Consider the following 25,690-nt stretch of genomic DNA (forward strand, 5'->3'; position numbering starts at 1 on the left):
TTTCACCTCGCTTATAGTTTCCTTCATTGTGTAAAATCTTTTAAGTTTAATTGGTCCCATTTGTCTATTTTTGCTTTTAGCTATTACTTCTTTTCTAATAAAAGTACTTGAAAATAGAATTTACTTAGTCTTGCTTTAGCTTCATCACACTGATTTTGATAAATTGTACTTTAATTTTAGTCAAAAGATTTTCTAGTTTCCCTTGATCCATGGATTATTTATAATTTTTTTTTAATTTCTAACTCTTTGAAGACTTTCATGCTATCTTTCTTTCAGTGACTTCTAATTTCATCCCATTATCATTGGAAAAAATATACTTTGTATCATTTCAACTTGCTTCAAATTGTTAAAGTTCATTTTATGATCCAGAATATAATCTATCATGATGGATGTTCCATATTCTTTCTATTATTGTTTGGTGGAATGATCTATACATATCAGTTAGACCCTGTTGATTTGAAGGTATTATTCAGTTATTTTATATCCTTGGTAATTTTGTTGTCTATTAGCTCTGTCTATTGCTGGGAGAGGGATGATAAAATCTCCAATTAGAATTTTCCTTTCAGTTCTGTTGATTTTGTTTTTATTTTGTTCTGTTGCTTTATGTATTTTGAACCTCTCAAAATACATAAAGTGATATGTGATATGTGCATGATGTACATTTGGGATAGTTATGTATTTTGGAAATTGACCTTTTCCTGATTGGGTAATGCCATTTTTGTGTCTGATAATTTCTTTTGCTCTGATGTAGACTCTGCCTGATATCGTATAGTTGCACCAGCATTGTGAGTGTGTCAGAGTATGCAGTGTGGGCATGGAATACACATTTCTTTTACCATCATTTTACTTTTAATACATCTACATCATTATATTTTAAATGATATTTTTGAAATTATCCTGGCACAGCATATGGTTAGATAGTGCATGTGCATGTGTGTGTCATGCATGTGTGTTTTAATCCATTCTGACAATTTGTGTCTTACAAAATTGGCTTGTTCAAACTATTTGTATTTAATACAATTATTGAAATGTTTAGATTTAGGTTTACCATTTTACTAATTATTTTCTTTGCTCCCTTTGCATTCTGTTCTTCTATTTCCATGATTCTACTTCCTTTGGAATATTTGAGCATTATTAAATATTCCACTATGCTTTATATACTGTGCTTTTCATTATATCTTTGGGCAAAGATTTTTAGTGAGTGCTCTAGATGTAAACATATATATATGTGTGTGTGTGTGTGTGTATATATATATATATACACTCAATTTAACAGTCAGTATTTTACCAATTCAAATGGAATATAGATATCTTACTAAATCTAGCAATATATAGATTTCTTTATACAGATTGTACTATAGTTGCCTGCCTCTTGTCATGTTAGTTGCTCAGCTCTGTCTGACTCTTTGCAACCCCATGAACTGCAGCCCGCCAGACTCCTCTGTCCATAGAATTCTCCTCGCATGAATACTAGAGTGGGTTGCCACTCCCTTCTCCAGGGGATCTTTCCATCCCAGGACAGGCAGATTCTTTATTGTCTGAATGATGAGGGAAACTCCAGTTGCCTGTCTGGAGTTAACTAAATTACATAAATCTATAGTTTTAATCTTTCAACAATTTTGAAATTTTAACCATAATTACAGCAAATATATTTTACAACATCACTTCATTTCTTCTCCTTTCTGGGACTTCAGTTTCACAGTTAGACCATAAAAAATTACAGATCTCTGTACATTTTTAACATTTTTTTCTGTATATTATCCATCTGGATAATATCTATTGATAAATAAACTTTCTTGACTCTTTCCCCTATTGCTTTTATTCTTCTATGCTGTCTATCTATATGTTTTATGTATTTTTATTTGCTTATTTCATTTTGTGCTTTTTAGGTCTTAACTGTGCATTTTGTTCTTCATAAATCTTCAATTTTTCTTTGACATCTGCAATATGGGAGACCTGGATTCAGTCCTTGGGTTGAGAAGATCCCCTGGAGTAAGGCATGGTAACCCACTCCTGTATTCTTGCCTGGAGAATCCCCACAGACAGAGGAGCCTGGTGGGCTGCAATCCATGGGGTCTCAAAGAGTCAGACACAACTGTGCAGCTAAGCATAGCACATATATCTTTAAATTAGCTTCAATAACATTAATGTTTGTTTGCCAGAACATATTTATTGTAGTCATTTGAAAGTCTTTTTCAGATAATTCCAAAATCTGTGTCATCTTTGTGGTAGCATGTGTTGATTGTGTTTTCCCATGCAAGTTGTGATATTCTAGGTTCCACATATGCCAAGTAGTTTTTGTATTGTATTCTGATATTTAAAATATTATGTTATGAGACTCTGGGTTTTGTTTTAATCCTATGGAAAATATTGATAATTTTATTTTAGTAGATTGTACAAGGATTATGGTCAGGCCATTTTTTCCAACCTGCCTTCTGTGGACTTTTATTCTAATATTGCTTCTGTTTATAAAGCCCTTGAGATACAACTAAGAATCTGTTGTTCATGTAACTATCATGTTACTAGCCTGTGGCCTTGGTGATTATCTTTGTATAAAATCATTGTCCATGTAAATGCATGTCTATCTTTTGATTATATACTCTGCTCCTTTAATTTTATGTCCATTCTTATCTCAAAACACAGTCTTTTGATTACTCTAGCTTTTATATAAAACTTGTAAAGTAAATATACTTTCCCAATTTTTTCAATATTATTTACTTTCCAGAATGTTTGTATTTCCCTGTAAATTTTAAAATAATAATAAATTTCAATACATTAGCTGGTTGGGACTACAATTTGAATAGATTAAATCTATTAGTGCTTTTGGAGAGAATTGACATCTTAATAATAGTGTCTTCCCCATTCATAGACTTGGTATATCTTCCTATTTATTTATTTCTCTCAGCAATATTTACTGTTTTCAGTGACAGGTCTTAGACATATGTTGTCAATTTTACACTTAAGTTGTTATTGGCATTTAACGATATTGCAAATGGTAACTTATAATTTAAATTGTTAAATTTTGAATATATAAAATGAATAGAAATAGCTTTTGCAGTTTTATTAAAATATAATTAATATACTATTAAATCTACCCATTAAAATGTACAGTTAAATGGGTCTTTCTGGTATGTGTGACTTCTGGGATCTAGTCAGCTTATGTGACTTGTTGCTCACCATGTAAGCATGTTTTATTATTTAGCAATGACTCACGAAGAAACACGCAGGTTTCTGAAATTATTTTTCTCATAATTTCCTCTTTTTGGAATTCTGCTCTGCAACTTCTGGCCACCTTAGACTTCCTGAACTTCCATCTGTCTTTTCAACTTAGTGAGGCATCTGCATTCTCCTTAGAAGTTATTCCCCATCCCAGCATGGAATGTTTCTTCCAGAACAGAGTCTTAAATAAAAGCACACATGGAGATACATATATCATTTGTAAAAATATTCAAAAATTATAAACCAAGCTGTGCTCAGTCAATCAGTCATGCCTGACTCTTTGTGACCTCATGGACTGTAGTCTGCCAGGCTTCTCTGTCCATGGAATTTTCTAGGCAAGAATACTGGAGTGGGTTGCCATTTCCTACTCTATAAACCAAGATAACAAAAGTTAAATAAAATAAATTCTATTAACTTAGCAACAATAGCAAAATAGGAATCCGGGAGGTCAATTTCAAGCTTAGAATTCTCAGAATCCTTGAATTTCCATCTTTGTCTGCTCTTTCTTCCTATCCACTAGTGTACTTGGATCAACCTCTTGAAAAGGCCTGTCTAAGCTCTGCACATAAGCATATGGTGCATATATCACTGGCCTTGTCTGCCCCCATGGGTGGGAGTAGAGTTGTAGTAAGGTGGTTATAAATGAAAGTGAGGTTTTTACATATTTGTTTTCACAGTATACCAAGTGTGGTTTAAACACTTTGCAAAATGAGCATTTTTATATATTTCTTATAAAATTAATATATGTACATACACAGATGCACATATAAAATAGACCTTCTCCACACATGTACTTTTTATGAGATAGTGTTTTGAATTCATAACTGAAACTGCCTCTTTTTTCCCCTCAGTAGGAATCCACTTAGTAAACTTAATAATCTGAGCTAATGTAGATTGTTAGTATATGTGTGTGTGTGTGTGTGTGTGTGTGTGTGTGTGTATGAAAAAGAGGAGGGCTGAGAGAGACAGAGAGAAAAAGCCATGTAAGAATACAAATGGACCTTTGTGACTATTTTAGCAAACTTTATTCACTGAAATACTGCTTGGTGGAAAAAAGTGAAGTTTGGTGTATCTCTTCTTGAACCATATTAAATAAGTGCAAACATGTAAAGCACTCAATTCTTGACTATAAGAGTCACTCAATAATGTTAGAGTCCTACTTCTTTCACTGTCTTCATTTCTCAGCAATTGTATATATTAATGGCACCCGCATGGATTAATTTCTCTATTTTTTCAGTCTAGTCTGTTAGTTACTCAAAAGGGAAACATTTCAAGCCTTTTAAGGATTGGAGACGATGACAAAGAAATCTAAACATGGTAGTGGAGGAAGTGTCAAATCAAATTACATGAGTATAGATTTTCTTGCTCTCTGCTCTGAGCTGATGTTATTCAGAAATATAGGTAGGATGAAAACCAGACCAATAGATTCAGAGAATATGGCCTATGTAAAGAACTCAAAATGGGAAACATAGCTAATTTCTCCTAAAAGAGCTAAATTTCAATTATTTAGCTTCATCTGATATCTATAGAAATAGGAACTGGATAAGAATGGAAGGATTTGATGTCATCTCAGAAAATCCAGTCCACCTTCCTCTTGGTGGATGTGGCCTGATATTTTAACATACCCTAGGCCTCTAGATAAATTTCAAGAGATTATCTAGTGTGAGAGCAAAATAGTGGTCTACATTTTTCTAAGGAACTCCGGCAGATATGCCTCTTCTTTGACTGAACTGAACTTGGGCCCTTTCCAAGGTGTAGGATGAGCAACTTTGCTTTTTTTTTTTTGCAGTTCTGTATGGCTCGATGACTCTCAATCTCTGACCCTCCACCCTCTCTGTGCTGATCAATGTCTTCACTCCTTGAAGGTCAGGGCTTCTGCAGACTGCCTGGATTAAGGTCTCCATGTCAGAGCCAGTTATCTGCTGCAGAGCCCCTAATGCCATTAGCAAGAAAATGAAAGAAGCTTCCAAACAACCTTCAGATCGATGCTAACGCTGTAACTTCCAACAGCTGCTGCTCAGCTTCTTTATTTGTTAAGACCTCCTCCTGTGTGGAACTTTCTGGACTCAAGTTTAATTCTGTCCATTTAACAAAGATGTTTTGAGCAGCTGCTTTGTATCCAGGCCTGGACAAAGCCTTGGGAAAGTGAAACATACAGGGTAGAGGGGGTCCTTTCTCACATGATAATAAGTATCCAACTGGAAAGAAGGAAATCACAAGGCATATTCTGGATTGACTATGGTCAAGATGATTTCAATAATAAAATGTAAATTTGGAAGTTAGTCTGAAGAGGAATATTGATGTTGGTAAAGAAGGAAGAAAGAGGCAAGACTGCTGTTTCTTGGATGTATGGTACAAAATTCAGCACTTTTCACTGCACTCAATTTCTAGGTCTTTTCTATCAAGACTTAGCTCAGGAATAACACAAAAACTCCCATGGAGCAACTCTATTTATACTTGAGGGTGCTTCAGTTTCTTATAGTGAAAGGAGGAGGGAGAAAGTGGTATAAAAAATTCTAATAGTTGTTTCCTTTATTTTAGGAAAACAGGGTAATGGAAATGCGGTCCTCTTTCACCTGGTTCATGAAGTTCTAAAATGGGATCTCTCCTATATTGATATAAAAAATCAATAGGCAGGGATTTTAGCCTCTGGCAGCCTTTCTTCACACTGCCAGGTGGATGGTTCTAGAATCGTGTCTCCCTACCCTCTTGTGGGTCAGCCATGACTGATGCTTTCAAGGTCTAAAAACTCTGAGAATACTTCTTGGAGAAAATGAAAATACTTATCTGCCCATTCAAAATTCTCAGCGATCTGGGCCATGCTCTTGCTTTTCCAATCTCATCTTCTTTCTCTGTTCTATTCACATGTTCTATTACTGACGTACTCATCTCCAAAATATCTTTTGTACATCACATGGGCTTTATTTGCTCACCACTTCTCTATCCTGAAGGCTCTTTCTCATTGTTTTCTTCTCTTTACACCTACTCCTTTTTTATATAGCCCAGTTCAATCTAAACTTGCTCTACCAAGTTTTTCTGGCAACTCGCATGCATGGTGAACTCTAATCTCTCTGAAATTCTGATTTCTGACTTTCTGAACCATTTATTTTGTACTTATATAGTACCTTCTGGCATTCCTCATTTTGTGATGTGCACTCATATTTAATTTTCTGTGTAGAATATCCTTCCATTTATGTTAACCTAGTTTCTCTTATTAGAACATAAATTTTTGTGTATGGAGCATTTATTTTTATCCTATGTAAACTTATATTACATCGCTCCATCAGTCTCTATTGAATTAATAATAGCCTAAGAAATGCACAGACAGGCAAATTTTTTGCTAAAGTATTTCCACAGTAAACAAAAAAGAATTTTATATGCCCTGCTTCTAATAGTTGATCTAGAGTTCTTTAACTGCTATTTCTCTGGAATCTATGCAAGTTCTTTATGTCTTATAGGATCCCATACTCACCTGGTTTGCTTCCCGCTTTCTGACTACTGTTTCTGTCTTTCAGAAACTTTCAAACTTCTGTTTTCTCTTTGTCTCATTAGCTCTAAATTTTAGAGTTTTACTTTTGGACCTCCACTATTCTCTACCTATACTAATTCCCCAGATAATTTAAACCAGCCTCATGTCTTTAAGTACAGTATTTAAACTAGTAACTTTCAGCTGTATGTCTCAAATACTGCATTCATCAATAACTGCCATGAACTGCACATCTGCAAATGGATATTGAATAAACATTTGAAATTTAACACATCCAAACTTGCTTCGACCTCAACTGCTTACATGGCCTGCTTCATTTTAGTCTTCCCAATGTCAGACTTATTCCAATTGCTTATACTTCAAATGCTCAAGTCTTATAAAAGCTAAATGTTTTATTATGGGAGATTTCAAACAAATATAAAGGAAATGAAAAAATATGATGGACTGGTTTGTAACCATCACCCAGCTCCAATGAGTATCAATATACTGTCCTTATTTTATGTAACTTCTCCCACTCACCATTCCCAGGGGACACCTGGGGCGGAGCCTGCCTTTTCCCTGACTCTTGTGCTGCTGCCTCTTGTTCTAGAAAGTCCCAGTCGACCTCCGAGGGCTCAGGGTCCACCTCCATCAGTGCAACCTTAACTGATGTATTTCAGAAAGGTCCCAAGCCCTGAAAACGCAGCACCTGCCCACCTGCCTGGTGGATACTATGCCACTGTGCCCTGAAACGCTGGAGCCATGAGGAAGGGGTTTTACAAGCATCTCATAGTTTTCCGACCTCCTCCAGACATTTGGGAAGAGCTGGTACTATGTGCGAGGGATGCCACTTTCGCTCTCAGCAACATATGATGTGCTTGCCTCGCAGTGTTTGCCTCCTGGGTTGCCCACTAGCCCTGGTAGAGCCGCTTCCTCATGGATTTGGCCGGCTCCCCAAGCTCAGCATCCAGCCCTGACCCGTCACAGTGGGCCACGCTGCCGGCCTCCCGTCTGTAGCACCAACCTAGGATTCACGGTCCGCCCCAGATCCAGCCTGGGGGACAGAGTTAGAGCCCATAGCCCGATGGTCTGTTAGCTCACCTTGGCTTCCCCGACTGGGACGTCTCTACAGTGAAGCCTGCCCTTTTACAACACCGACAGTTCAGGGTGGGGCTTCACAGCATCACTCCGAAGCAGCAATGAGCAGCGGAATAGAACAACGTCACTGACCGCCAGCTAGCAGTAGTTTCTTCCCGGAGAGACGGAGCGGTCTGGAGGAGAAAGATTCTCAGTGCCGAGGCATCATATGAGGTACAAACTGCGCCCACAATACTATGTCCTCCTCACCAACTGTACCGGGCAGCTGGAGCTGGCGTACTGAACTAAGAACTTGCAGACTATGATGGGCCATACTGAGGGAGCACCGGCCACCCATACCGGTTGACCGGTAGTCCCCTGAGCATTCGAGCTCACACTTCCGGGAAGCGGAACCCATGGGTCCATTTGATTGATGGTGCAGTTTTAACACACCCATAAATAGGATTTAGAGTCACAAGATTGATAACTTATGGATCCCAGGCTGGGGCTGGGTTGCAATGAGCCAGAGGAAGGACAGTCCTTTGTCCCTGGTCATGGGGGAGAGAGAGAGAGAAGGAGAGCTGAATAGAGAAGCCCCTATTACTCATTAGGAGGTTAGGGTGGAGCTCACAAACTTTGCAGACTTGACTCTAAGCGGTTATTTTTACAAGTCCCCCAGGAAAAGTAAAGTGGGAACTTTTAGCCCAAATCCTAGATTCAAGGCCAGACTCTAAATGTGAAGAGGGTGATCATATTGCAAAATGACAGCAGTTTGGAAAAAGAAAAGGTTTCCCCCACCTCCTTACGCATCACTCACTTATTTTTAAACTTGCATTTTCAAGGTAAAATTGATATTCATTGAAAAGTGAAAATCCTGAATGTACAATTTTTGATGACTAGATACATCTTTGTAAACAACACTCCAGTCGAGATAAATTACATTTTATCAACACAGAAAGTTCCCACATATCCTTTCAAAGTCAATCCCTTGCATCACCTACTAGTCTGATCTTCATCCGTATTTTGCATCTGTCAATAGCTAACTTTTTAAATAACTGAGTATTCTTTGTATGAATATGACACAGTTTATCAATTCTCTTGATAGACATTTGGGTTGCTTAGATTGTTTGGGAAATATCAACAAAGTTGCTATGAATATTCTTCTTGAGATCTTTTTTAAGGTCGTATGTTTTTATTTATCTTGGCAAAATATCCAGGAGCAGGAAGACTGGATGACAGATAGGTATATATTTCACCTTATAAAAGATTTCCATAACTTTTAATAAAATAGTTGAGCAATTTTACACTTCACAAGTAATATATGATCATTGAGGTTACTCTGCTTCATCACATACTGCTCTGCATGTCTGTGTATGTGTGTGTGTATAAATTTTTAACAAAATTAATTTTCTTTGAAAAATAAGAGACTATTCAAAAATTCTGTTTTCTTTCATGCTAGTTTTTGTAGGTTGTTTTTCAATAGGTTCTTTTCTCACCCAAACTATCAAGTGTTTAGCAAAATGTCACTTAAATATTGTTATTTTCCTTTTGGTATCTCCTAATCTGTCTTGCTAGGAATTTATTGATTTTATTGACACTTACAAAGAAATATCTTTTATTTTTGCTAATTTTTAGAAATATTTTTGTCTGCATTTTAGGGTTTATTATTTTAGGCCTTATTATTTTCTAATACTTTAAAATTAAGTTGGTTTTCATATAATACCTTAATTTAAGTTGGAAATTTAAATAATTGATTTTAAATCTTTTTTAGTGTCCCAAGCCCTGTGTTAGTTGCATTATAAAATTTTTGATATGCTGTATTTTCATTACTGTTCATTTTGGATTTTTTTTTCAATTTCCTTTTTATTTATCCTCTTTTGCTTTCCTTTTATTCTTTTTTTTTTTTTTTTTTGCTCATAGGTTATTTGGAAATGTCTAATTCCCAAATATATGTAGCTGTCTATGTACATTCTTTTGGTTGATTTCTAAATTAATTCTGCTGTGTTCAAAGAACATGTCCTATAATATTGATAATTTTGGGCCCTTGTTTTATTTCTCAACATATGGCTCTGTCTTGTTGAATATTTTGTATGACCTTGAAAATATGGTATGTTCTTTTCTTGTTTGGTTTTATATTTGATCAATATTGATTAGATTAGGATGATTTAAAGTGTTGTTCACATCCTATGCACCTTCATTAATATTTTATCCATTTCTGTTACTTACTGTGGTGGTGCTTTGGTCGCTAAGTCATGTCCAACTCTTGCAACCCCATGGACTGTAGCCTGCCAGTCTCCTCTGTCCATGGGATTTGCCAGGAAAGAATACTGGAGTGGGTTGCCATCTCCTTGGGATCTTCTTAACCCAGAGATGGAAATAAAATCTCCTGCATGGCAGGCAGATTCCTTCATTGCAGGCAAATTCTTTACTGACAGCTACGAGGGAAGTCCTTATTACTTACCAAGTATGATTATTAAAATTTTCAGCTATCATTGTGCATTTTCCAATGTCTCCTTTTAATTTTTAGCTTTCCATTGAATTCTTCTATTGGCTGTTTAAGTATACCGTTTTGCACTGGTTTTTAATAGTATCTTTTGGAACTACTCTGTAATGATGTTGTTCTCTGTTCCCTCCTTTCATACCTCCTGTATTATCTTGACTCTTCATCAAAGCCTGTTGTGTATACCTTTGAGACTAATCTAGAAGTTGACTTCATCTAACCATCTCCACTTGCTTCTAAATTTATGTCATCATACTCTTTCTAATAAAAGCTACTTAGATTATTAATTAATTTCTCTATTCTTTTTCCTATTTAGTCTTTCCCAAACCAACAGCCAGAGCTAAACCCTGTTCAACTGAAAGTGAGATCATCTCCCTTCTCTGTTTCCCACTACACTCAGTTTGAAAGCTAAAGTCCTGCCGGAAATGCGAAGCCTATGTAACCTGCTCCATCTTCATTCAGTTACCCCTTTTCACTTATCTTGTACTCATCTTCCTCCGCAGTCACTCTAATCTAAATAGGAAGAGATCTTTGTTTTTTTCTTTAAGATATTGATTCGGTTTCCATTCAGGGCTTATTTGCTATTCCTTCCACCTGGAACACTCCAGGATTCCCATGGTGGTGGTTTTGTTTCTTCAGATTTTCGATAAAATGTCATCTTCTCATTGAGTCTTTCTCTATCAATCCTACCTAAAATTGCCATTCCTTTTACCCAGGCACCTCATGTCCTCCTTTCTATTGAGCACTTAGTTTTAGTTTTCTATTGAGTACTTAGAACTATTTAAAATGGCATTTATTTTGCTTATTCATTTCTCTTCCCTCACCCCGTTGGTGTATTGTAAGCTTTGTGAGAGAAGAGGTTTTTGTTGGTGTTATTTACTGCTCTATCCTTCCTGCCTAGGATGCTAATGACACAAGTTGAAGTGCCAGGTAATATTCTCAGGCCACAATTTTTTTCTTTCTTTCTTTTTTTTTTGGTACTTCTTAGTGGTCCTGATTTAATAATCTTTTAATCTTCCTTGATAAATAGTGGGCTAATCTTATCTTGAGTACCTTTAAGTGAAGGTAATTTTGCTTCCTCCCTGGGTATCTTGTTTCCAGAGTCCTAACTGTTCTAATAGTTACAAAGTTTTTCCTAATAATTAACCTAAATTCTCCCTCTGTTGAAACAGAAGCCCCATTAGCTCTTATTCTGTCCTTGTTGACTAATGAGAATAATTGGTCTCTGTCCTTTTTATAGACTTGTCCTTCTGTATTTGTGGCTATCTGCTGCACTTCCCCTCAGCCTTTGGTCAAGGAAGTGTGTCGGCAGGATGGCCACGTAGGGACCAGCCAGGCCCAGAGCAGGCATCAGCAGCTCATCCCCCCACAACAGAAATGAATGAAAATTCTTTTAAATAGACAGAGAGGTTTGGGGATTAAAAAGTGCTCCTAACTGGGTTTGGATCCAGGTCTTATATGGACACACTGGTACCTTTGAAGAAACTTAAGACTTGAGACCAGCTACAGAGCTGACCTGAAACTTCATTTTTATCGACGGTTTGGATAATAAAGAAGCCTTTTCTAGAGTCCCTCTTCTTTTCTCAGAGGATACTTTCTAGATGTCAGTCTGCATAGCTGCTTTTGTAACTCCACACAGCTTCTAACCTCCTTGCCTTAGGTAAGTTTTCTAAAGTATTTATTTTATGTTTACTAGAGTTTTGTGGAATAGTCTCTATTCTAGTTGACCATTTTGAATTTCCTTAAATTTGGTATTAGTTTTTCGGGTTAACACAAGGTTGTATTTCCTGAATAAATATCTATGTATTTATTTACTTTTGGCTGTGTGGGGTCTTAGTTGCAGCATGTAGGATCTTCCTTGCCGTCTGTGGGATCTTTTCTTTGCAGCATGAGGGCTTTTTCTTGTAGTCTTTGTTGCCTGGAGGCATATGGGATATTAGCTCCCCAATAAGGAATCAAACTGAACTCCCCAGCTTTGGAAGGCAGATTCTTAACCATTGGACCGCCAGGGAAGTGCCTGCACATTTATTTATAAGTGTAGCCAAAGATGATACAAAGAACACAATTTCATTTAATTGATTGAGTCATCATGAATCAATTCAATATCCTCCTAAAAAAAAGGCTGATGGAGTGATGAATGGAAAGAACCTTGACACATAGTTGGAAGACATAAGTTGAAATTCCAAATTTTTTGTTTAATAGCAATGTGGTCCTTGGAAAAATTTCTCTGTTACTGAGCTCCAGTTCCCTCATGTTTAAATGAGCTTTTTAGACCAGATAAATCTAAAGTTCTTTTTAGTTCTTCAGTCTTATAATCCTGTAGAAGAGGCACACACACAACAAGAAGAGAACACAGGCTTCCCTGATGGCTCAGTGATAAAGAATCCACCTGCCAATGCAAGAGATGCATGTGTGATCCCTGGTCAGGAAGACCCCCTGGAGAAGGAAATTGCAACCCATTCCAGTATTCTTGCCTGGGAAATCCCATGGACAGAGGAGCCTGGCAGGCTACAGTCCATGGGGTCATAAAGAGTAAAGCATGCCTAAACAACAACAGTGGAAAAGAAAATGTGAAAGTTAAAATGTTAGTCTCTCAGTCATGTCTGACACTTTGTGACTCCATGGACTGTAGCCAGCCAGGCTCCTCCGTACATGAAATTCTCCAGCCAAGAATACTGGAGTGGGTTAGCTATTTCCTTCTCCAGAGGATCTTCCTGACCCAGGGATAAGAACCCAGGTCTCCTACTGGCAGATTCTTTACGGTCCAAGTGACCAGGGTAGCCATCCAAAAATGTTATTACCACAATGTTTAAGTTTATTGTCCATACATTTAATGTCAAGTATCAAGGTCAGTGGAGAGCTATTGTAGACTAGAGTTCACAATAGTATGGACTAGAAAGTAGCCCTTTGAAAAGACTGAATAAGAAACTAATTCACACTTTTTGTCCCTTTCAAGATGACTGCTAGATAATTTTTATTATGTGGTAATGAGATGGATTGAGGAACTTTTTACATTTTTTTCCCATGCTTTTTGCTACAAGGTTTGGTTTGAAAGTAGCCAGTGAACAAGCAGCTGGTATTTTATCTCAGGTCAAGATTTCTGGCCCTGTCAAATGTGTCATGGGGGAAACTTCAGTTACAGCTGCTTATCATTCATGACTTGTCACCCAAGATTAACACCATTGACTAAGACTAAGCTGGTGACATGCTATAAAAACTTATGATTGTGCTCACTGTAAATCAAAAGTCACTGCTGGTCTACCTGTCTGAGTTCTGTTTTCTGTTGCTTCAACACTTTTGTCTACATCATTTTAGAGAAGGTCAAGCTGCCTGCCATGTCTTCTCACTGCATGACATAAGGTGAGAAAGTCTGAGATCAGATAGTAGAAATGGGTGTAAGACTTGACACTTCCCAAGGTAAAAGGCAACTTTATAGCAACAGAGAAGGGGTGGGGGAAGATTTGGAAACAGCAAGTATGGGTTAGGAAGATAAAAAGTTTAGTTTTGGACATTTTGAGGTAGAGATGCCTAGTGGACACACATGAGGAATTTTCTAGAAGGCAGTTAAATATTTGAGCTGTGTATTTAAGGGAGAGATCAATAGTATGTTTCCTAAGTGCTGTCTTTATCCAGTTTTGAAGTCATGGCCAATAATTCTCAGTTCTATCCTGCCCTTTGTCTTCTTCTCTTATCAAGTTCTAATACATCTTGCTACAATATACACATACCCAAATTCAAGAGGTCCCCAGACATGTAATATCCTGAGACAGTCCCCTCATTCTTGGACCCGCAAAATTACTCAAAATATCCAGACTTGAGGAATCCAGTGAAACTAACTAACCCCACCATATTTACCATAAGTACACCCGCTTTTACAGTTCTAGCTTGTGGTTACCCTATCCCAAGATACAACCCTCTGGGTGGTCCTGCATGGCAGCCTTCTCTCATTTAGATCTGTAAGTAACAAAGAATGTTGCCTATTCAAGTGTTTTTGTTTTGTTTCTCACCATTAAAAAGATCTTTAATAAATCTTGTAGCGAAAATGTTAGTCTCTCAGTCATGTCTGACTCTTTGCAACCCCATGGACTGTAGCTTGGCAGGCTCCTCCATCCATGGAAATCTCCAGGCATGGATACTGGAATGGGTTGCAGTTGCCATCTCCAGGGCATCTTCCCAACCCAGGGATCAATCTCGAGTGTCCTTTGTTGCAGGCAGATTCTTTACCATCTGAGCCACCAAGGAAGCCCTTAAATCCTGTAACACAAGGTCAAAACTGGAAATACAAATGTGGAAACTTTTAGTATCAAATACTCTTCTGGTACATCATAGAAAACTATTAGGAGAGCATTAACAGCTTTATCTTTAGTGTTTTACTGTTGCTGTGATTCAGCCCTGGATAGCTGGGTGCTTGATATGACTTGAATCTTCCCCTTAAGAGGCATATCCTGGCCTTATGAAATGCACATCAGCTTAGGGACCTCAAGATGACTACTGTCATCCTTCCTGTTTCACCTTTGCTGGCTCTCTTGCTACACGAGATATTGTGATGGTAAAATCATAGGATTTGCTAACATGACTGATAAGAATCAGAAGATCAAGTGGTAGATCTCAGTGTATTTAAAGGAATATCAACCAGTCCCTTGCAAAGAAAATCAATTCCAAAGCATGTAGCAGATGAACTGATAATCACAGAAGTCCTTGGTAAAATATTGACTGACCTGACTTGGGTGTATGGATGGATAAACAGATAGATAAAGATATGCATATAGATATAGACAGATGTATATAGAAATCTGGTGCCTTTGAATAGAGAGTGATCAAAAGAAAAGTGTTAGAAGCAGCAATGTTTTCTAGTGTATCCCACAAAAGGCTTAGACAAGGAAGAATCTCTCTTTCCTATCTCATTTCTAGCCATCCCCTCCTTCTCCACAGATAAAACCTTTACTTCCATACACATATTTATACCAGCCTCAGCTCTGACCTTTACTTTCTTTCTCTGATTATAGATATACAGGAAACCTTATCACGGTTAACCCCTTTCAGTGCTGTGAGCTTTTGACAGCATAGACTCCAGTGGAATTGCAACAAGTTGGCCTGCTTATCTTCAGCATTCCCAGAAAAACTGAATATATTAGAGCTTTTATTTGGATTAATTTGTGGTTCTGCCATTGATTTAATTTATCCATTGGTCTTTTGTACACTTATATTTTTATGCTATATTTGTTTTACCAGCTAATTAATGGACATATCCTACCATTAGTTAAACCAGCTTTTTCTTTCTATATTCATTCATATATTATTAATCATTTGAAACCAACCTCACCATACTTCTTCTTTCATGGCATTTTTTGACTATTCTAAGCTGATCTGAATTTTATCAACTTTGAACTTAAATAACAGAGAGAAACTTCCTAAACTATGCAAAGAGGGAACATAAAGAAAGGATATCTTAATATATTTCCTGTATATTAGGCATACACAGTCTAGGTGGGAAGTTCAGAATAAGAAATGAGAGGTTGGGTGATGTAAAAAGACTCAGACAATGCATATTTGGGGTATATCATCTTCAAGTTTTAGAAGTGATTCTGGCTTTCAAGAAGTGGCTGTCTCAAGCCTGTGGTCACTGTATTAGAAAACACAATCATGTGCTATAATTTCATTTGGATATTGAAACTCAAACACATATCGTATCACAAAATAGCTTCCTTAGTAGGGAGAGTCCCCTTACACTTTCTGCTTTCTCTGGGGTCTCCCAGGATGAGAAAGCCATGCAGAATGGCATTTCTATTCTTGCTCATGCCCTTCTGGGGCTTTCCATGTTTTTCTCCTATTTCTCTGTCTTTTCTCCACTTTGCCCTTCTTTTCTCTTTGTCTTTCTTGCCTTTGTTCTCTTTCTCTGAGGACCCTTCTGCTTGACTCTGATTTCCTTTGACTTTCCAAATTTAATTTTCATTTTCTGAAGCTCATTCATCTCTTAATAATTTGTATATGGAGATTGGGGCCTGGGCAGAAAAATATCCCACCAAGACTTCCTAAAATAAAGATGCATTCATTTCCTCTCAATGTCCCCATTTGCCTTAGAAAGTTGCATCCTAAAATAAAAAAAAAAAAAAAGTTGCGTCCTTTGGAGGTTTTGTGACTCAGAGGTGATGATATTTAAGGAGGAAAATGAGCCATTTTTCATCAGTACCACTCCTTCCCACTTGTGTTAAGATGTGATTGGGACAAGGGGATTAGAGAGACCAACACAACATTTAAGATGTTGCTTGCTTAAGTTCACAAAGTCTGCCTTTTCAGTTTTGGTTTAATTATTAGTCAAAGTTTCTGCTTAAATCTGCTTAATATTGGGATTTTTGACATGTCATGATAAGGTTCTTTTCAATTTATAATTACATTCTCTATCTAATCATGGATGGTTGGAACTTTTTAGTGTAGGAATGACTTTTGTTCCTCAATTAGAGAGAAGAGATTTGCACAAATATGCCCAGAGGAGCAAAAACACTGCCTTATATAGTAATATAAAGCCAACATTTTATATTTAAATTCTTTATGAGAATTTTGAAAGATTAGGGATATGGATTTATGAGAAAGGTGTCTTAAAGAAAAAAGAGGGAAGATGGATTTGATGGGAAAAATTCTCAAGTTTTGTAAGATAAAATCTTGTTCTATTCCACATATTTTCTAAGCAAGTATCTTGAAAAACACAGTGTTTTTAAGTATTAGGAAACTGGGATATGCATTATAGAAAATGCCATCAAAATATTTTTGTGGGTGATTGCATATACACACATTCATAAGCATTCTTTTTCATACTTTCACAAATATACATACACATACAGAAATATATGCACGTGTGGGCACAGACACTCAGATTTAGGATGGACTGTCATAGGACTTGGCAGTGTTCATTAATCTTTGTTTGGCAGGGTTAGTGAGAGGGCTGTATTTTTTCATAAGGAATTACTTTTTTATTTTGTTAGAAAATGAAATTGTTACAAAAAATTATGGGCAGAAGACCTAAAGAGAAATTTCTCCAAAGAAGACACACAGATGGCCAAGTACATGAAAAGATGCTTAGCATCACTAATTACTAGAGAAATTCAAGCCAAAAATACAATGAGCTATCACCTCACACTCTTCAGAAAGGCCATAATTAGAAAATCTACTAACATTAAATGCTGGAAAGGGTGTGGAGAAAAGGGAGTCCTCTTGCACTGTTGGTAGGGATGTAAATTGATACAGCCACTTTGGAGAATAGTGTGGAGGTTCCTTAAAAACCTAAAAATAGAACTACCATATGGCCAACTAACCCCACAACTGGGCATATACCCAGAGAAAACCATAGTTCATAAAAACACATGCACCCCAATGTTTATTGTGGTACTATTTACAATAATCAGGGCATAGAAGCAACCGAAGTGTCCATCAACAGAGGAATGGATAAAGAAGATATGGTACATATTTACAGTGGAATATTACTCAGCCATATAAATGGGACTAAGTAGGATCATTTGTAGAAACATAAATGGACCTAGAGACTGTCATATAGTGAATTAAGTCAGAAAGAGGAAAACAAAAGTCATGTATTAATGAATATATGTGGAATCTAGAAAAATGGTATACATGATCCCATATGCAAAACAGAAGTTGACATAGTCTTAGAGAACAAACATATGGACACCAAGGGGAGAATGGGGATGTGGGATGAATGGGGAGATTGAGACGGACATGTATACACTGTATATGAAATAGATAACTAACGAGAACCCACTGCACAGTTCGAGAAACTCTACTCAGTGCTCTGTGGCAACCTAAATGGGAAGGGAATCCAAAAAAGAGGGGAATATATGTATACAGAGAGCCAACTCACTTTGTTGTACAGTAGAAAGTAACACATTATAATGCAACTATACTCCAATAAAAATTAATTTAAAAAATCTAGTTCTATAACCGCTTTGTGACTTTGTTTCCAGTTCACATAGAAAAAATAAAACTTGATTCTTCTTCCTTTTCAATGTTTCTTTCTTTTTTTATTTTTGAAAGACAGTCATTATGTTGCCTCTAGCCTTTTCTGTTTTGTCTAAGATACCTTGTTCTAGCTTCATGTTAAAAGCAAATTTCAAGGATGAGGTAATATTCACTATAGATTTGAAAAGCCATATGCCAATGAATTCAGAACTTATTTGTAGTGAACATAAATTAATTATTTTATGACACATAAAATATCCTCTATGAATTTCTTTGTATGAGCTATCCTATATGTTTCTTTCCTCTGATCTCAGTTTAAGGTGTTGTTGGATATTTAGCTAAGACCTGTGTTTCACTTTGTGCTTCACTTTACTACAATTTTCTGATTCTCTCTACTGGGTAAATACAGATACTCAACATACCATAATACTTATGATATTCTTTAATTGCCTCTACCTAATACATCCATTCTTACTCCTCTGACAACTCTCCATCAAATTTGTTTAGAAGTCAGCTAAAGCTTCACTATAAAACTATTGGAAATTTAAATACACTTCATCATTAAACAAATGAAATATGAACTAAATAAGGTAAAGGGCCAATTTCAGAAGCTAAGAGGTAAAGAAGCATAGATAAAAAAATGCCAAAAATATAAAAAATCAATTAAATGAACCAAAATAATTTACATGAAAAACAAGAAATTTACAGCAATAAGCAAGACAAAGAATGTTGTTTTGACAAATAAGCATATGAAATAAAAATGTTCAACATCATATGTTATTAGTGAACTACAGGTTAGATAAATGAGATATAAGTACACATCTACTAAGGTTAGATACAACTACACATCTACTAAAAACAGCTACAGTACATCTATACTATTGAATATTATTCAGTGATAAAAGGAAATGAGTTATCAGGATACAAAATGACATTGAGGAAACTTAAATGCAAATAGTTAAGTTAAATAAGCCAGCTGAAAAGCTACATGTATGATTGCAGATATATGATGCTAAAGGAAAAAGCAAATCTACAGAGACAGTAAAAATATCAGTGGCCACAGAGTTATGAGAAGGAAGAATAAGTAGAGAGAGTTCAAGGGATTTTGATGGCAGTGAAATTATTCTGTATGATACCACAATGATGGATATGATGTTATAATGGTCACACATATTGATATAATGCATATACACTGCCATATATATGACATTAAATATTGATCAAAACTCAGAATTGTACAATAAGTGAAAGTAGACCTATGGACATTAGATGATTATAATATATCAACATTTGTTAATTAGTTGTAACAAATGTTACACACTAACACAAATTAATAATATGGAAATTTGTATGAGAGGAGATGGAAAACACTTTGTATTTTTGGATCAATTGTTTTGTAAATCTAAAATGGCTTTAAAAAATAGAGCTATCAATTTAAAAAAGTCACTGGAGCCTATTATACAGAGTGAAGTAAGTCAGGAAGAAAAATACCAATATAGTATATTAACATATATGTAGAATTTAGAAAGATGGTAATGATGATCCTATATGCGAGACAGCAAAAGAGACACATATGTAAAGAACAGACTTTTGGACTCTGTGGGAGAAGGCACAGGTGGGATGATTTGAGAGAATAGCATTGAAACATGTATATTATCATATGTGAAACAGATCACCAGTCCAGGTTCAATGCTTGAGACAGGGTGGTGCTCTGGGCTGGTGCACTGGGATGACCCTCAGGGATGGGATGGGGAGGGAGGTGGGAGAGGGGATCAGGATGGGGACACATGTGCACCCATGGCTGATTCATGTCAGTGTATGACAAAAACTACTACTATATTGTAAAGAAATTAACCTCCAATTAAATAAATTAATTTAAAAAATTATACAATGCTTTTCTCTTCTTAAAACTCTATATTCTAATGCAGGCAATGCAAATAAACTGCAACATAAAAATTTTGACATTAAAAAAAAATCCTGTTTTGAGAAAGTGTATAAAAGTACCCCTCTCAAGACTAAAAATTAAATCATGGAAAGACCATAAATAAATAAGTATCTGAAAGAAAATGAATATATATATATATATATACACACACACACATATATATATAATTGAATCACTATGCTATACAACTGAAACTGATGTAACCTTGTAAATCCACTCTACTCCAATAAAATTAATAAAAAAATCAGAAATTATTTTAAATATCAAAATAAAACACACTTAAAGATATGCAGATGACCAACTTTTAATCATTTTTATATAGAAACCTAAATGAAATAGATACTTTTCTGGAAAAAGTAACTCAAGAAAAGTGAATATAGTAAAAACATTTAGAGATAGCCTTGAAGGAGGCAATAATTGCTGTTAATACATAAGCACTCAGAAATGTAAAAATTAGGAAAATCTACATTGCTCATTTTGAGCTTTAATGACATTGTTATTAGAAATGGGACAGCAAATAAGATTGTTTATACCAACCAGTTTTTTTTTTTCAGATTCCAAATATATGTGTTAATATACAAAATCCATTTTTCTTTTTCTGAATTACTTCACTCTGTATGACAGTAGTGACACAGACATAGAGAACAAATGTATGGATACTAATAGGGAGAGAGGAGAGTGAAATGAATTGGGAGACTGGGATTGATATATATAGATACACTATTTATACTATGTATAAAATAGTTAACTAATGAGAACCTACTGCATAGCACAGGGAATTCTCCTCAATAGACTGTGGTGCCCTAAATGGGAAGGAAACCTGAAAAGCGGGAATATATGTGAACATATAGCTGATTACCTTGGATGGACAGTAGAAACTAACAAAACATTGTAAACCAACTATACTCCAATAAATATTTAAAAAAATAAAATCCAGTAAAAGATTTATAATAAAATCTTGCTTACTGAATAAAATATTTTTTACTTCTAGAAAACAAACACACAAAATAAGACATGGAACAGTAAAAATCCAGTAAAAAAAAAAAAATCAGAATATTTACTTAATAAAAGACCAAGTAAAGTAGAAATGAAATACATCTTTATAATCAGATGGAAGTATCTCCTTGGAATAGGAGATTATGTTTTAAAGTCTCATTTCAGACATTAAATTCAAGAGCAAGGAAAGGAAAACTTCTATTCAATATCATAGTTGAAGTGAACCAATTTGTAAAAGCATTAGAAAAACAAGTAGAATAAAATGTATAAAATCAGAAAGTGTCAAAATTTACGTGACTAGGAATTTAACTGATATACTTCATGAAAAGAATATTGCCAGTCTAAAATTACCATTGAGTTGGGTAATTATTTTTTGGCAAAATCTAATCTTCATGGAAAGTTTTGGAAATCTTCATGGAAGATTTGAAATCTTGAAAGTTTTGGAATCTTCATGGAAACTAATGGAAAGTTGTCCATACAAATGAAAAACACCTTTGTTACTGTAAAATAAGCAGGCAAATAAAACCTAAAGGGCTAAGAACATAAAAAATTCTGATTTGGTAGAATCTCCAGGTTCTCAAGAGAATGGAAAAAAAAAAAAATTCTACCTAGAGGGACCCAATATCAACCCAGGTCTCAAGGAAATCCCATATCTCAGACTAATATGAAATGGCAATATAAAACAAAAATAAGAAAAGATAACATCATGAGCGAGAGAAGAGAAAACACACATTATACTAAGATGCTCAAAGATTTCAGGTGTTATAATTATACCCAATAGAAAATGAGTATAATATAAGTACCTAAGTAAGTGAAATTTTGGAAAAATTAATGAGGTAAAAATATTATAACAAAATGACAAATTTTTTTAAAAAATGGAATTTCTAGAAATGAAAATATTAAGAAATGTTAAGTAAAAACAGTAGAATTTCAGCAGGGAGAGAGGCAAGAGAATGAAATTCTGTGAGGAGAAGTGAAAATGGAAGAACTAAAGGTAAGTAAGAATATCCTAAGACAAATAATAATTAAATATGAAAAAAAAGACAGACATTTTAGCCAACACCATAAAAATGAAGTATCCCTAGAGAATCTGAACTCTCTGGAGAACTGTGGGTAACCACAGCAATAGCTAACAGCAAACCCCAGCTAATTCCTTGCTATATTAACATGAAGAGGCCAGGTAGAAGGGAAGTTCGTCTTCAAGCGTAAAAAATAATTCAGTATCCATTGTCCTACACAATATGTTCAATTAACAATAAGAGATTAGGAGACTTATAGAAAGTAAATAATAAGAACAGTCTGAAGTGACAAAGCAGTCATGAGAACCAGACTCAGATATTACACAGGTGTTTGAATTATCAGATAAGAAACAAGAGTGCTGATAAATTAGGATGTCAAAAGCTCTAATGGAAAATGTACAAAATATAAAAGTTAAAAGAGGTAATTTCAGCAAAATAGAAGCAAGTTGTAATACTTTTTAAAAATGCTAGATATTAAAGAATAAACATATGAAGTGTATTTTTGATGAGCTTACCTGGACATTACACAAAGTTTAAAAAAAGATTCAGTAAACTTGAAAATAGATCAGGAGAAATTATAAAAATTTAATTGCAGTAAGACGTGCAACTTAAAAAGAGAATATCCAAGATTTGTGAGACATTATTAATCCATTTAAATTATACAAAAGTAGAATCCATTCAGAGAAGAAACAAGAGGGTGGAAACTATTTGAAGAAATTATGGCTGAACAATTACCAAAATTAATGACAGATACTACGTTACAGATCTTAAGCCCAGAAAAAAATAATTATTAAGAAAATAACCTTGAAAACAGAAAACACCAGAACATGCCATAAGTTAATTCAACCATATCAATAGCACTTTAAACATCTTTTAAAAACACCAAATGCAATGCAGATTTTCAGAACGCTATACTGTTCACAAGAAGTCAACATTAGATGTGTTTGTGTGTGTAAGTCACTTCAATCATGTCTGACTGGGAGATCTGAGAGAGATCTGAGAGATATCTGAGAGATCTGAGAATAAACAAATCCACAATTTTAGTTTGAAGCTCTAGAACTTTTCTCTTAGTAACTCATACACCAGTAAGTAAAAAATCTGCAAGACCATAGTTGACCAGAGCATAGCTAAAAACTAAATTATTAAGACATTGCAGTTTCATTGAAAGCATAGATGCAGATAAATAGAACAGAATAAAAAGTCATAAAAACACTATTTTTGACAAATGTTCAAAGGTATTTCAGTGGAGAAAATATAGTCCTTTCAATAAGTGGTGTTGTAATAACTGCACATTCATAAGAAAGAAAAGGAAACATCACATTTCTTATACAAACAGACATGCACACTTGCACCCACAAATCCAATCAGTCAGTCAGTTCAGTTGCTCAGTTGTGTCCAACTCTTTGCAACCCCATGAATCACAGCAGGCCAGGCCTCCCTGTCCATCATCAGCTCCCGGAGTTTACTCAAACTCATGCCCATGGAGTCGGTGATGCCATCCAGCCATCTCATTCTCTGTCACCCCCTTCTCCTCCTGCCCCCAATTCCTCCCAGCATCAGGATCTTTTCCAATGAGTCAGCTCTTCGCATCAGGTGGCCAAAGTATTGGAGTTTCAGCTTCAGCATCAGTCCTTCCAATGAACACCCAGGACTGATCTCCTTTAGGATGGACTGGTTGGATCTCCTTGCAGTCCAAGGGACTCTCAAGAGTCTTCTCCAACACCACAGTTCAAAAGCATCAATTCTTCGGTGCTCAGCTTTCTTCACAGTCCAACTCTCGCATCCATACATGACCACTGGAAAAACCATAGCCTTGACCAGATGGACCTTTGTTGGCAAAGTAATGTCTCTGCTTTTTAATATGCTGTCTAGGTTGGTGATAACTTTCCTTCCAAGGAGTAAGCGTCTTTTAATTTCATGGCTGCAGTCACCATGTGCAGTGATTTTGGAGCCCCAAAAAATAAAGTCTGACACTGTTTCCACTGTCTCCCCACCTATTTCCCATGAGGTGTTGGGACCAGTTTCTGAATGTTAAGCTTTAAGCCAACTTTTTCACTCTCCTCTTTCACTTTCATCAAGAGGCTTTTTAGTTCCTCTTCACTTTCTGCCATAAGGGTGGTGTCATCTGTATATCTGAGGTTATTGATATTTCTTCTGGCAATCTTGATTCCAGCTTGTGCTTCTTCCAGCTCAGCATTTCTCATGATGTACTCTGCATATAAGTTAAATAAGCAGGGTGACAAATCCAATAGATCAGAGTATAGTGTAAGTTATAAATCTCTAATAATTCTAGATAAAAGCAGGAGAATTTATGTAACTTTGGGTTTGGTGATGAATTTATAGACATGACATCAAAAATTTTTAATTAAAAATGTTGTTTTGAGAAATGCACTTTTAAGAGAATAAAAGGACAAACCATGAATTGTCAGAATGGCATTTTAAAACGTATTTATGCAAAGGTACTTGAATCAAGAACATATAAAGAACTCTTGGAACTCCAAAGTATAAACAATGCAATAAAAATTGGGCAAAATATCTGACTAGTGACCCCAGAATGAAATATACACTGCAACCAGTAAAGTAAATGTATTACAAATGTTTAAGCATAACATAAATGAAGTAGGTAGAGAACTGATCTAAGTAACTTTGAAAAGCAATAATTTTCTAAATACTGTAAGGCTAAACAGAAAACTGTATGTAGACCCTGTACCGTAGTTGGTAACTCTACTTCTCATGGGAGATATGGCTTAGCAATTCTTAAACTGCTTTACATGGATCCTATGAACAAACAACTAAAGTGCAGATAATGAGGACCCAAGTGTCCCATTGCCAGAGTCAGAAGCTACAAATAAGCAAGGGAGAAGATCAGAATGAACTCTGATCTGCTGAATCAGAGTTGGAGATATTAGAGGTTTGTGTGTGTGTGTGTGTATGTATATATATACATTGTGTGTACTTGAAACATACATACACAGAAAGGTACATTCCAAAATACAGATACATGGGATTGTTGACATTGACAGACTAGCATCAAGCAGCATTCAGTTCAGTTCAGTTCAGCCGCTCAGTTGTGTCCAACTGTTTGTGACCCCATGAATCACGGCACGCCAGGCGTCCCTGTCCATCACCAACTCCCAGAGTTTACTCAAACTCATGCCCATCAAGTCGGTGATGCCATCCAACCATCTCATTCTCTGTCATCCCTTCTCCTCCTGCCCCCAATTCCTTCCAGCATCAGGGTCTTTTCCAATGAGTCAGCTCTTCGCATCAGGTGGCCAAAGTATTGGAGTTTCAGCTTTAGCATCAGTCCTTCCAATGAACACCCAGGACTGATCTCCTTTAGGATGGACTGATTGGATCTCCTTGCAGTCCAAGGGACTCTCAAGAGTCTTCTCCAACACCACAGTTCAAAAGCATCAGTTCTTCGGTGCTCAGCTTTCTTCACAGTCCAACTCTCACATCCACACATGACTGCTGGAAAAACCAAAGCCTTGACTAGA

General features: G+C 35.9%; 2 long non-coding RNA genes across 2 annotated transcripts in view; one reads left to right on the plus strand and one right to left on the minus strand.

The window, feature by feature from the left end:
• The window catches only part of LOC110138678 (uncharacterized), a 44,902-nt gene extending 36,777 nt beyond the window's left edge, over positions 1-8,125 (minus strand). Inside the window, exon 1 of the long non-coding RNA XR_002314263.2 lies at positions 7,787-8,125. This is a non-coding gene — a long non-coding RNA (uncharacterized lncRNA). The remainder of the gene's footprint in view (positions 1-7,786) is intronic.
• Positions 7,725-25,690, plus strand: part of LOC110138679 (uncharacterized) — a 125,666-nt gene continuing 107,700 nt past the window's right edge. Inside the window, exon 1 of the long non-coding RNA XR_002314265.2 lies at positions 7,725-7,996. This is a non-coding gene — a long non-coding RNA (uncharacterized lncRNA). The remainder of the gene's footprint in view (positions 7,997-25,690) is intronic.

The sequence above is a fragment of the Odocoileus virginianus genome, chromosome 22 (genome assembly GCF_023699985.2).
Source record: "Odocoileus virginianus isolate 20LAN1187 ecotype Illinois chromosome 22, Ovbor_1.2, whole genome shotgun sequence".
NCBI lineage: Eukaryota > Metazoa > Chordata > Mammalia > Artiodactyla > Cervidae > Odocoileus > Odocoileus virginianus.